Source organism: Mastomys coucha, unplaced genomic scaffold (assembly GCF_008632895.1).
Source record: "Mastomys coucha isolate ucsf_1 unplaced genomic scaffold, UCSF_Mcou_1 pScaffold23, whole genome shotgun sequence".
In the NCBI taxonomy this organism is placed as follows: Eukaryota; Metazoa; Chordata; class Mammalia; order Rodentia; family Muridae; genus Mastomys; species Mastomys coucha.
Window position 1 is genome coordinate 101,578,029 of NW_022196906.1, and position 9,576 is coordinate 101,587,604.

The 9,576-nt window shown below is 42.2% G+C and overlaps 1 long non-coding RNA gene across 3 annotated transcripts in view; it reads right to left on the reverse strand.

Annotated features, from left to right (window-relative positions):
- Positions 1 to 7,901, reverse strand: part of LOC116073850 — a 20,072-nt gene extending 12,171 nt beyond the window's left edge. The window contains exon 1 of one of the 3 annotated variants that reach the window (XR_004111940.1): positions 7,691 to 7,893. This is a non-coding gene — a long non-coding RNA (uncharacterized LOC116073850). Of the gene's footprint in view, positions 1 to 7,690 lie in introns of all 3 variants that reach the window. The other 2 variants (XR_004111941.1, XR_004111942.1) reach the window with 2 other exon arrangements.
- Positions 7,902 to 9,576: the final 1,675 nt, after the last annotated feature.

The window sequence follows — 9,576 nt, forward strand, 5'->3', positions numbered from 1 at the left end:
AAGGCAGGCAGGCAGGCAGGAAGGCAGGCAGGCAGAAAGGCAGGCAGGCAGGAAGGCAGGAAGGCAGAAAGGCAGGCACTGAGATCCACTTGTTTATGCCTCCTAAGTGCTATGATTAAAGGCGTGTGCCAGAACCACCAACTGTCTCTAAATAAATAAATAAATGCAGAGAAACTGTACAGAGAAGTCAAAAACAAATTCTGGAGTAGAAAAGTACACTGCTTATAATAAAAAGCATAAATTTCAACAATAGTTAACTGATCAAGCAGAAGGATCACAAAACTTGAAAATAGGACAGTATAAAATTATCAACTCTCAGAAGCAGAAATGAAAATCATGAACTAAAATGAATGACAAATATCACAAATGAAGGACTAACATATGAACCACAGGATTTCCAGAAAGAGGGCTGAAAATGTAGCTGAGCAGATCACTTGCATTGGGTCCATCATTCCATCCCTAGCACGAAAGAAATAAAGTTTTAATTTTGTTTTGTGTTTTAAGACAGAAAAGCCAAGCTGGTAGCTCAGGTCTCATTGGAACACTTGAGAAACATGGCAGGACTACACCCAATGAGTTCAAAGTCAGCCTCATTTACATACTGAGTTTCAAGACCAGCCTGGGTTACTCAAGACTGTCTCACAAAAATAAAAGACAGGAGGTTGGAGAAATAGCTTAGTGGTTAAAAAGCACTGGCTTGTCTCCCAAAGAACCTGGGTTCAATTTTCAGCACCTACATGGCACTGCACTACTGTCTGTAACTCCATTTCCAGGGGACCTAACACAGTCACACAAAAGTACATGCAGACAAAACACCAATGTATGTAAAATAAAAATAAACTAAAAAATAAAAGACAGGGCAGTGGCTGAGCAAGTGCCTAACACAAGACTCAGACTTCAAGCCCCAAAACAAAAAAGGATAGGAGTGATCAATTAAGATCAAGAGAAATTAGAACTCACTAATCACCGATATACACCATTGACAAAATAGGACAAAAGATTTACCAAACCTTTATCAACCAAATAAGGAAAATCAAGGGAAAACTGAAAGCTTTTAAGAAATGTAGTTTAAGCCAGGCAGTGGTGGCACACGCCTTTAATCCCAGCACTTGGGAGGCAGAGGCAGGCGGATTTCTGAGTTTGAGGTCAGCCTGGTCTACAGAGTGAGTTCCAGGACAGCCAGGGCTACACAGAGAAACCCTGTCTCAAAAAAAAAAAAAAAAAAATGTAGTTTAAGCTGGGTGGTAGTGGTAGTGGTACATGCCTTTAGTCCCAGAGCCTGGGAGGCAGAGGCAAGCAGATCTATCCCTTAAGTTTGAGGTCAACCTAGTCTACAGAGTGAGTTCCGAGGACAGCCAGGGCTACACAGAGAAACTATGTCTCAAAAAACCAAAAAAATAAAAATAAAGAAATATAGTTTAGTAGCCAAAGCAAATATAACTCCTAGAGGACAGCACAGGTCATGGACCCTACTTGCTGCATACCTGATCAGTTTAATCCCCGGGATTCACAAGGTAAGAGAGGACAGATTCTAAAAGTTATACTCTGACCTCCTCACAATCATCATGGCATGTATGCACACACGTTTTAAATTTTAAAAATAAGAACAAGACATTAGTCATAAAAATATAGTTCCTAGATCTAAAATAATCTCAAACTATTATCAAAGTTTATTTTTATTTTTATGTGTATGCATATTTGCCTGCATGTATATTTGCTCACCATGAGCATGTTGTGCATAAGGAGACCAAAAGAGGGCACCAGAACCCAGGAGATACCATGGAGATATTGGAAAATAAACCCGGTCCCCTGGAAAAGCAGCAAGTACTCTTCAGCAATGAACTATCTCTCTAGCATCTATTACCAAATGGAGCCTGAAATGTTGATGCATGACAACAAAGGTCAGAACGTACTAAGGAGTCACTAAGCTACCTACCATATCAACTAGTTCTAAAAAAAATAAACAGTTCTAAACCATCAACTCCAGAAGACACAAACACTAGCCTATCTTACTGACACATCGCCGAATAATAGCAAGACTGGCTTCCAGGGAACCAAAACATAGGTTATGAGAAAAAAAGAATCCTCATTATAGGTCAGCACCTTTATATGGCTGAAATCACAATGGGAGTCAGTTCACAACTCCAGTCTGCAACTCCAGTTCTAGGGGGTCTGACAATCTCTTCTAGTCTCTACAAGCACCAAGCATGTACATGCTATATATACATATTTGAAGGCAAACACTCATACTCACAAAATAAAAATAAAGTTCTGGCTCTCTTACTCTTGCTCTCTTACTCCTACTTCCTGCTTGCTTCTCTCTTGCCCCCACCTCTCAGAATTCCCTTCCCCACCCCTCCACGTGGCCATGGCCAGCCTCTACTTCTCTACTCTCTCCCTCTCTCTTCCTTTCTACAATAAATAAATGCCTTAAAACCAATTTTTTAAAAAAAAGTTCTTAAAAAACATATTGAGAAATCTTATATTTGATCTGGAAAGATGGTTCAGTGGTTAAAAGTACTTGGACAACCTTCTGTGAATCCAGTCCCACAGGATCCAACAACTTCTTGTGGCCTCCTAGGGCACTGGGCACAAACTTAGTACAAAGACATACTTGCAGGCAAAACACCCATATACATAAATTTAAATAATAAAAATTGTAAAAATATTATCTTTGTACATGTTATACATGTATGTATGTGAGTATGTACATTCATCTGGCAAGCTTGTGGATATCAGAAGACAACCTCAGGTAGAGTTCCTCACTGTGCACCTCCTTTGAAACAGGTCTCTGTTGTTTGGTGCTGTATACACTAGGCTAGCCCAAAAGAAAGGCGGAGATTACAGATGCTTCCCTTCCTTTTTAAGGTTGAGGAGTATTCCAAAGAAAGTATAAATATACACACAGATGCCATTTTGTTCATCCATTCAGCTATCACTGAGCCCTGGGGTTGCTTTTATATTTTAGCTATTATGAATACTGCTCTATAAACATGGATACAAATACCTGTTTAAGATTCTGCTTCCAATCTCTTTGGTACACCTATAAATATAATTGTTGCATCATATGGTTTTTGTTTTGAGACTAGGCTTCTATGTAAACTAGGCTCTGCTCAAGCTCACAGCAATCCTCCTATCTCTGCCTCCCAAGTGCTGGAACCACAGGAGGCTGTGAACACCTGGAATCCCAGCACTTGAAAGATAAGAGGTCAGTTATGGGTACATAGTGATTTCAAGGCTCAGACTGTTACATGAAAACCTGTCTCAAAAATACAAAATAATACATATTTTAAAGTTGGGCATGGTGGTTGACAACAGCACTCCAGCAGCTGAAGACAGAAGGAGACGGAACATACACAAAGTCCACAAATTCAGGGCTTGTCTGGGTTACAACAGCAAGTTAGTTCCTGGACAGCATGGGCTACAGAGTGATACTCTGGTTTTAAAACATCAATTTTATTATTATCTAATTATTTAGTAATAATTTAATAATTAATAATAATTAATAATTAATAATTAACAATAATTAAATTATTACTAAATAATTAAATTATTAATAATGGGTATTTAAATTTTGGTTTGAAGATATTTTATTATTACTTTTTTTTTTTAAAAGAAAAAAGTTGCTGGGCAGTGGTGGCGCATGCCTTTAATCCCAGCACTTGGGAGGCAGAGGTAGGCGGATTTCTAAGTTCGAGGCCAGCCTGGTCTACAGAGTGAGTTCCAGGACAGCCAGGGCTACACAGAGAAACCCTGTCTCGAAAAAACAAACCAAAAAGAAAAGAAAAAAGAAAAAAGTTTAAGATTAAAATAGAGCTGGAGTGGGGTTTTTAACTTACTAGAAGGATGCTTGAGCAGCATGGGATATATAATACCTGAGGTTTGGTTTGACAATACATTGCAAAAAACCCAACCAAAGAGTAAGTATCAAAGACATTTGTACAACAACATTCACAGCACTATTTACTATAGTCAAGTGTTAAATTTATTTTATTTATTTAATTTTTCTGAGACAGGGACTTTTTTTTTTTAATTTATTCTATGGTCTAGAAAAATGGTTCAGTGATAAAGAATGAGTACTAACTACTCTTGTAGAGGACCAGCATCCATATCAGGTGATTCACAACTACCTATAACTCCAGCTCCATGGGACTCAATGCCAGTGGCCTCCAAAAGCATCTACACTCACTTGCACATACATACAGACTTACATACATATATTTAAAAAAAAAAATTGTAAGTCCTCTACACAAAGGATGAAATACTATTCAATGAGACAAGGAATAAAATTCTGATACATACTATCCAATCAATCAACTTTATACTAACCATTATACTAAGCTAAATAAGCCAACACAGAAAAGATCATATTGTATCATCCTATAATACTTGAAACACAAAATTCATAGATAAAGGAAGTAGAGTAAAAGTTATCAAGGGCTGCAAAAAGAAATTGAAAGCTACTTGCTTAATGGTTACAAAGTTTCTGATACATCAAATAATAGCAATAGCCATTATTGTTTGTAACTTGGATGTAACTAATGCTGCAGGACTGTATACTTTAAAATGGCTTAAAAGGTAAATTTGTTACAATGTATACGGTACAATGTGGGGTAAAGTGACATTATAACCTTAGTACTCTGGAGGCTGCAGTAGTAGGAATTCCAGGCCAGGAATTTCATGGGCTATATGAAACTGTATCTCAAAAAAAAGACAAGCTGCTTTAAATCCCAGCACAGGGAAGCTGAGGCAGCCAGGGCATTTAGCAAGACCCTGTCTCAAAGGGATGGAGGTTGTTGGGAAAATAGCTCAGTTGGTAATGCTTCTTGAGTTGAATGCCCAGGATCAACAATAAAAAGAAGGGAGTGATAGTCCATGCTTGTAATTTCAGCACTAGAGAGGTGTGGACAGGAGAATCCTGGAGATAAAACTGCTGCAACCTAGCCCAACTAGCAAGTCCCAGGAAGAGAATCTGTCTCAAAAAAGGTGGGAGCTGGTGAAATGGCTCAGTAGGTACCTACTGCCAGGCTTGACAACCTGTGTTTGATTCTCACAACCCCCATGGTAAGATAAGAGAACCAACTCCTACAACTTGTCCTGATCGCAGAGACTGAGGCAGAATTGTAAGTTTACACTAGCATGGGCTACATACACAAAATTATGATTTCAAAGGAAATTGAAGAAGCAATAATGGTGGCTAATATTTAATGAACACTTTCTGTACACCAAACCCTGTCTAAGAGCATTACATGTATCATATAATAAATCTTCGCTGGGGACATAGCTCAGTGAGAGATCGATTATCTAAAATTCACAAAGTTATGGGTTTGTTTTCTAATCCCACAAGCTTGGGATGGTGGCCATAGGGAAAGTCCAGCACCACTATTTATTGTCAAAGCAGCGTCCCACGTGAGACAGCTATATTCATTAACCTTACTTCTGATGAAGAACTGAAGCTTGAACTTATCTTCTGTCTGTGTTAGTGAAGGGTACATGAATTCAATATCTCATTTCTGAAACTCTACAGTTATCAAGTCTACTATACTGAGTTACATACCATGACAGAATTGTTATAAAACACACTCACACCAGGCTTGTAGGCATGTACTTTTAATGTCAATACTCTAGAGACATAGGCAGACAGATCTCTGTAAGTTGTGACCAGCCTGGTCCTCATAGCCAGTTCCAGGCCAGCAGGGCCTAAATAGTGAAACCCTGTCTCAAATAAGTAAATAAGTTAAACTTTTCAATAGTTTTATGATCTACATAACTCTGATTCCTAACCAAATCATTAACATCATTTTATACATCTACGCATGTTGGCAAATTTCTGTCTTAAGAGTACATTTAAGAGATAAGTGTATAGTATAGTAGAAAAAGACTTTAGCCTAGAGTATATTTATTTAATAAACCTTCCCTTAGCTAGGAATGACAGCAGCCAATTGTAGTGCTTAGAAAGTTCAAGTGGGGGGCTGGTGAGATGGCTCAGCGGGGAAGAGCACCAACTGCTCTTCAGAAGGTCATGAGTTCAAATCCCAGCAACCACATGGTGGCTCACAACCACCCGAAATGAGATCTGATGCCCTCTTCTGGTGCATCTGAAGACAGCTACAGTGTACCTACATATAATAAATAAATAAATCTTTAAAAAAAAAAAAAAAGAAAGTTCAAGTGGAAAGATTAGGAGTTTAAGGCAGGTTTAATTCAAATTCAGCCTGGCTATGAAAGACCCTGTATTAAAGGGGGTGGGGAGAATGACAATAATTCTCCCATCAGAAATTCTTCCTTAATATGAAGAGCCACAAAAACCTAGGATCCTACAGAAAAGAATAAACTCAAGCCCGGTAAGAAAACTCTATAAGGAGGCTGGTCCTAGTGGTAGAGAACTTGCCTAGTATGCATAAAGAAAGCCCTGGATTCAATGAGCAGCAAGGGTGTTCCACCAGCTGAGAGCTGAGTCCTACCTAACGTACCTTATAGACTACATATACTATATATAATCCTATAGATTTTATAAGTAGATAAGCATTTATACAAGTGTGCTAGTTAAGGAGCTAAAATTCAGACTCAAGGTTTTTAATGCAGCTTAGGACAGCTTCAAACCTGACATCCTCCTGCCTCATCCTCCTACATTCCAGAATTAAACTCCACTAAGCCTGGCATTAGATTCAGCTAGTATGTTTCCTCAAGATGTTAATATAGTGCTAGTTACTTTCCACATTGTCATTAGCTGTTGACACTTTTCCCTTTGATCCTCACAAGCATGGTAACTGTGGCATATTTAATCAACAGGAAGTTGGAAACTAACAATCCTGAGACACAATCCAGAGTTCAAAAAATGACCTGGGTGATCAAGCGGACTTAAAAAAAAAAAAAAAACCTACTAAACTCCTTCACTTATATCCAATTAGTCTGAACTTAATAAGCCTACAGTAGGGGGGAGTTAGGGGGAAGGACAAAACATCCAAACTACCTCCAGTGTATGTGCTCTACAAGTCAAGCCTTTTGTTTTTAATTAAGAAACGCAACCCCACACTTGAATTCATTAGCTCAACGTCAATTGTAACATTAAAAGAAAAGCACATTATTTGCAACGCCAAAAGGAATCTAAAGCACGAATATGTGGAAACATCACTCTCCTCCTACATTCGCCCAACGGGTACAGAACCCACCAGTCACCCTCGCCCGCCTCCCGGTTCTACGGGCCCGTGGGCCAGGTTCTGAGCTCTCGCACCTTCCTATCTGGACGTCTGGACGTCTGGGTGGGCGGCCAAGGTTACTTGCAGGGCACAAGAACTCCGTATCTAGTGATGTTTCACAACAGGATCACAAACCGAAGAGGAAAGGAAAAGAAGCCCCTCCGGCAGCTCCATAGAGCTGAGCGCCGGAACCGCTACCACGCGCAGGTCCCTCGCCCCGCAGCTGGCCGCTCCGCAGTGGGACCGGTAATTCCACGGCCGCCTCGGGCCCCGCCCCGGGCCCGCGACCGTTCCGGGGCGTTCCTGCCGCGAGCGGCGCCTCCTTCCACTCACCACCGCTAGGCTGTCTCCGCGAGCGAGGCCGCGGTCTCCCCGTGTCTTCGAAGTCACGGCTCCTAGGCCGCGCGGGCCCACGACTACCAGAGCCGCCTGGGCCGCTGACCCCGTCCCAGAAGCTCGGGCACGCCCTCTCTCCTATCTTGGGCCCTTACCAAAGCAGCGTAACCCCCGCGGCCCGCTCCTCCTCCTCAGTGGCCGCCACGGACCCAGCGTCCCGGAGACCGGAACTTCCTCCCGGTGGGCTCCGGCTTCCACAAAGGCGTCGCGCCACCGCCTTCAGCGCTGGGCCCGCCGGGAGATGAAGTACGGCCGCAAATCCCGCGGCCTCATCTCCCGCCGTGCCCTGCGCGCAGCGGCTTGGTCGCTGGTGGAGCTGCTGCCCAATGGAAAGGCACGCTGGCTAGCCACTGCCCAATGAGAAGGCACGCTTCTCCGCAGGGCCTGCTGGGAGTTATGGTTTGGCCTCAGTGGTGTCGCTGTTTCTCTGGTTCATCCCTCGCAAGTGTAAGGTGTCCGGGTGGCTTTGACAGCCAAGGTTTACTCCCTGCCAGGTGCTGGGGGACGGCTCTGACCTTGCCCCTTTGGAAAGAGTGTGATTGTCAGTTCGTATGCAGAAAACGGGAAAGGATCTTTTCGGTCTTACTCCGTTAAGGCAAAGGGCTGCTGGCTTTTCAGCTACAGAAGATCCCTTTTACACACTAAGTCCAGAGAATAAATGCAAAAATAGTGCTTGAGTTGAGTATCAGGACCCTAAGACTTCGTCCTTTTTACCTTCCGATAGACTGCTGGTCAAAAGCTCCAGGCAGATATCATCCGTGTAAAAGGTTCAGTATAAAAGAAAATAAAACTTGTTTCTACAGAGCCTTGTTAGCTCTGGGCAATAAATGTAGACGCGCGTGACTCGCCACAAAAACTGCACATCGTAATTCTAACGGAAAACAAGCAAAGTAACTGTTGATTCGCAACCTCTTCCAGAATCTTCCAGCTAATGATCTTAAAACACCTGACTTTCCAAGTTCTGAGGTAGATTGTCTACATTGTGAGGGTTTGCTGGTCCCAGTCAAAACAACCGATGCCTTGTGTGTATGCCCTGGCGATATGACCTGATATTGTAGCCTAAAATCAATTATTTAAGATCAAAGAAAGACGACTAGAGAAACAGCTCATCAGTTAAGAACACTGGTTGCTCTCCAGAGAGAGGTTCAATTCCCAAAACCCACATGGCGGTTCACAATCTTCTGTTTCCTCAGTTCAAGGGGATCCAGTGACCTTTTCTGGCCTCTGAGAGGACTGTACATATGTGATAAATAAAAGATCAATAAATGCTGCTACCATAAATGCCCACTGGTAAAAGCTGGGCATGGAGCCTGGAAGTGATGGTCCAAGACTTTAATCCCACCACTCCAGAGGCAGAAACAGATCTCTGAGTTCAATGCCAGCCTGGTCAAAAGAGTGAGTTCTAGTACAGTCTGGGCTACAAAAAGGAATCATTGTGTGATGGTTAGCATATCCTCAAGTTCAGGGAGTGGCACTATTAGGAGGTGTGGCCCTGTTGGAGTAGGTGTGTCACTGTAGGTATGGACTATAAGATCCTCACCCTAGCTACCTGGAAGTCAGTAATCTGCTAGCAGCTTTCAGGAGAAGATGCTCCACCTGCACCATGCCTGCCTGAATGTTGCCATGTTCCTGCCTTGAGGTTAATGGACTGAACCTCTGAGCCTGTAAGCTAGCCCCAATTCAATGTTGTAATTTATAAGACTTGCCTTGGTCATTGGTGTCTGTTCACAGCATAATTTATAAAACACACATATACACTCAGGCTGGACATGGTGATTGAGACCAGCTTGGTCTACATAACAAGTTCCAGGACAACCAAGATTACGCAGAGAAACTTTTTCTCAAAAAAAAAGCCAAAAACAAAAAACAAAAAACGGCTGGGCGGTGGTGGCACACGCCTTTAATCCCAGCATTTGGGAGGCAGAGGCAGGCAGATTTCTGATTTCGAGGCCAGCCTGGACTACAGAGTGAGTTCCAGGAC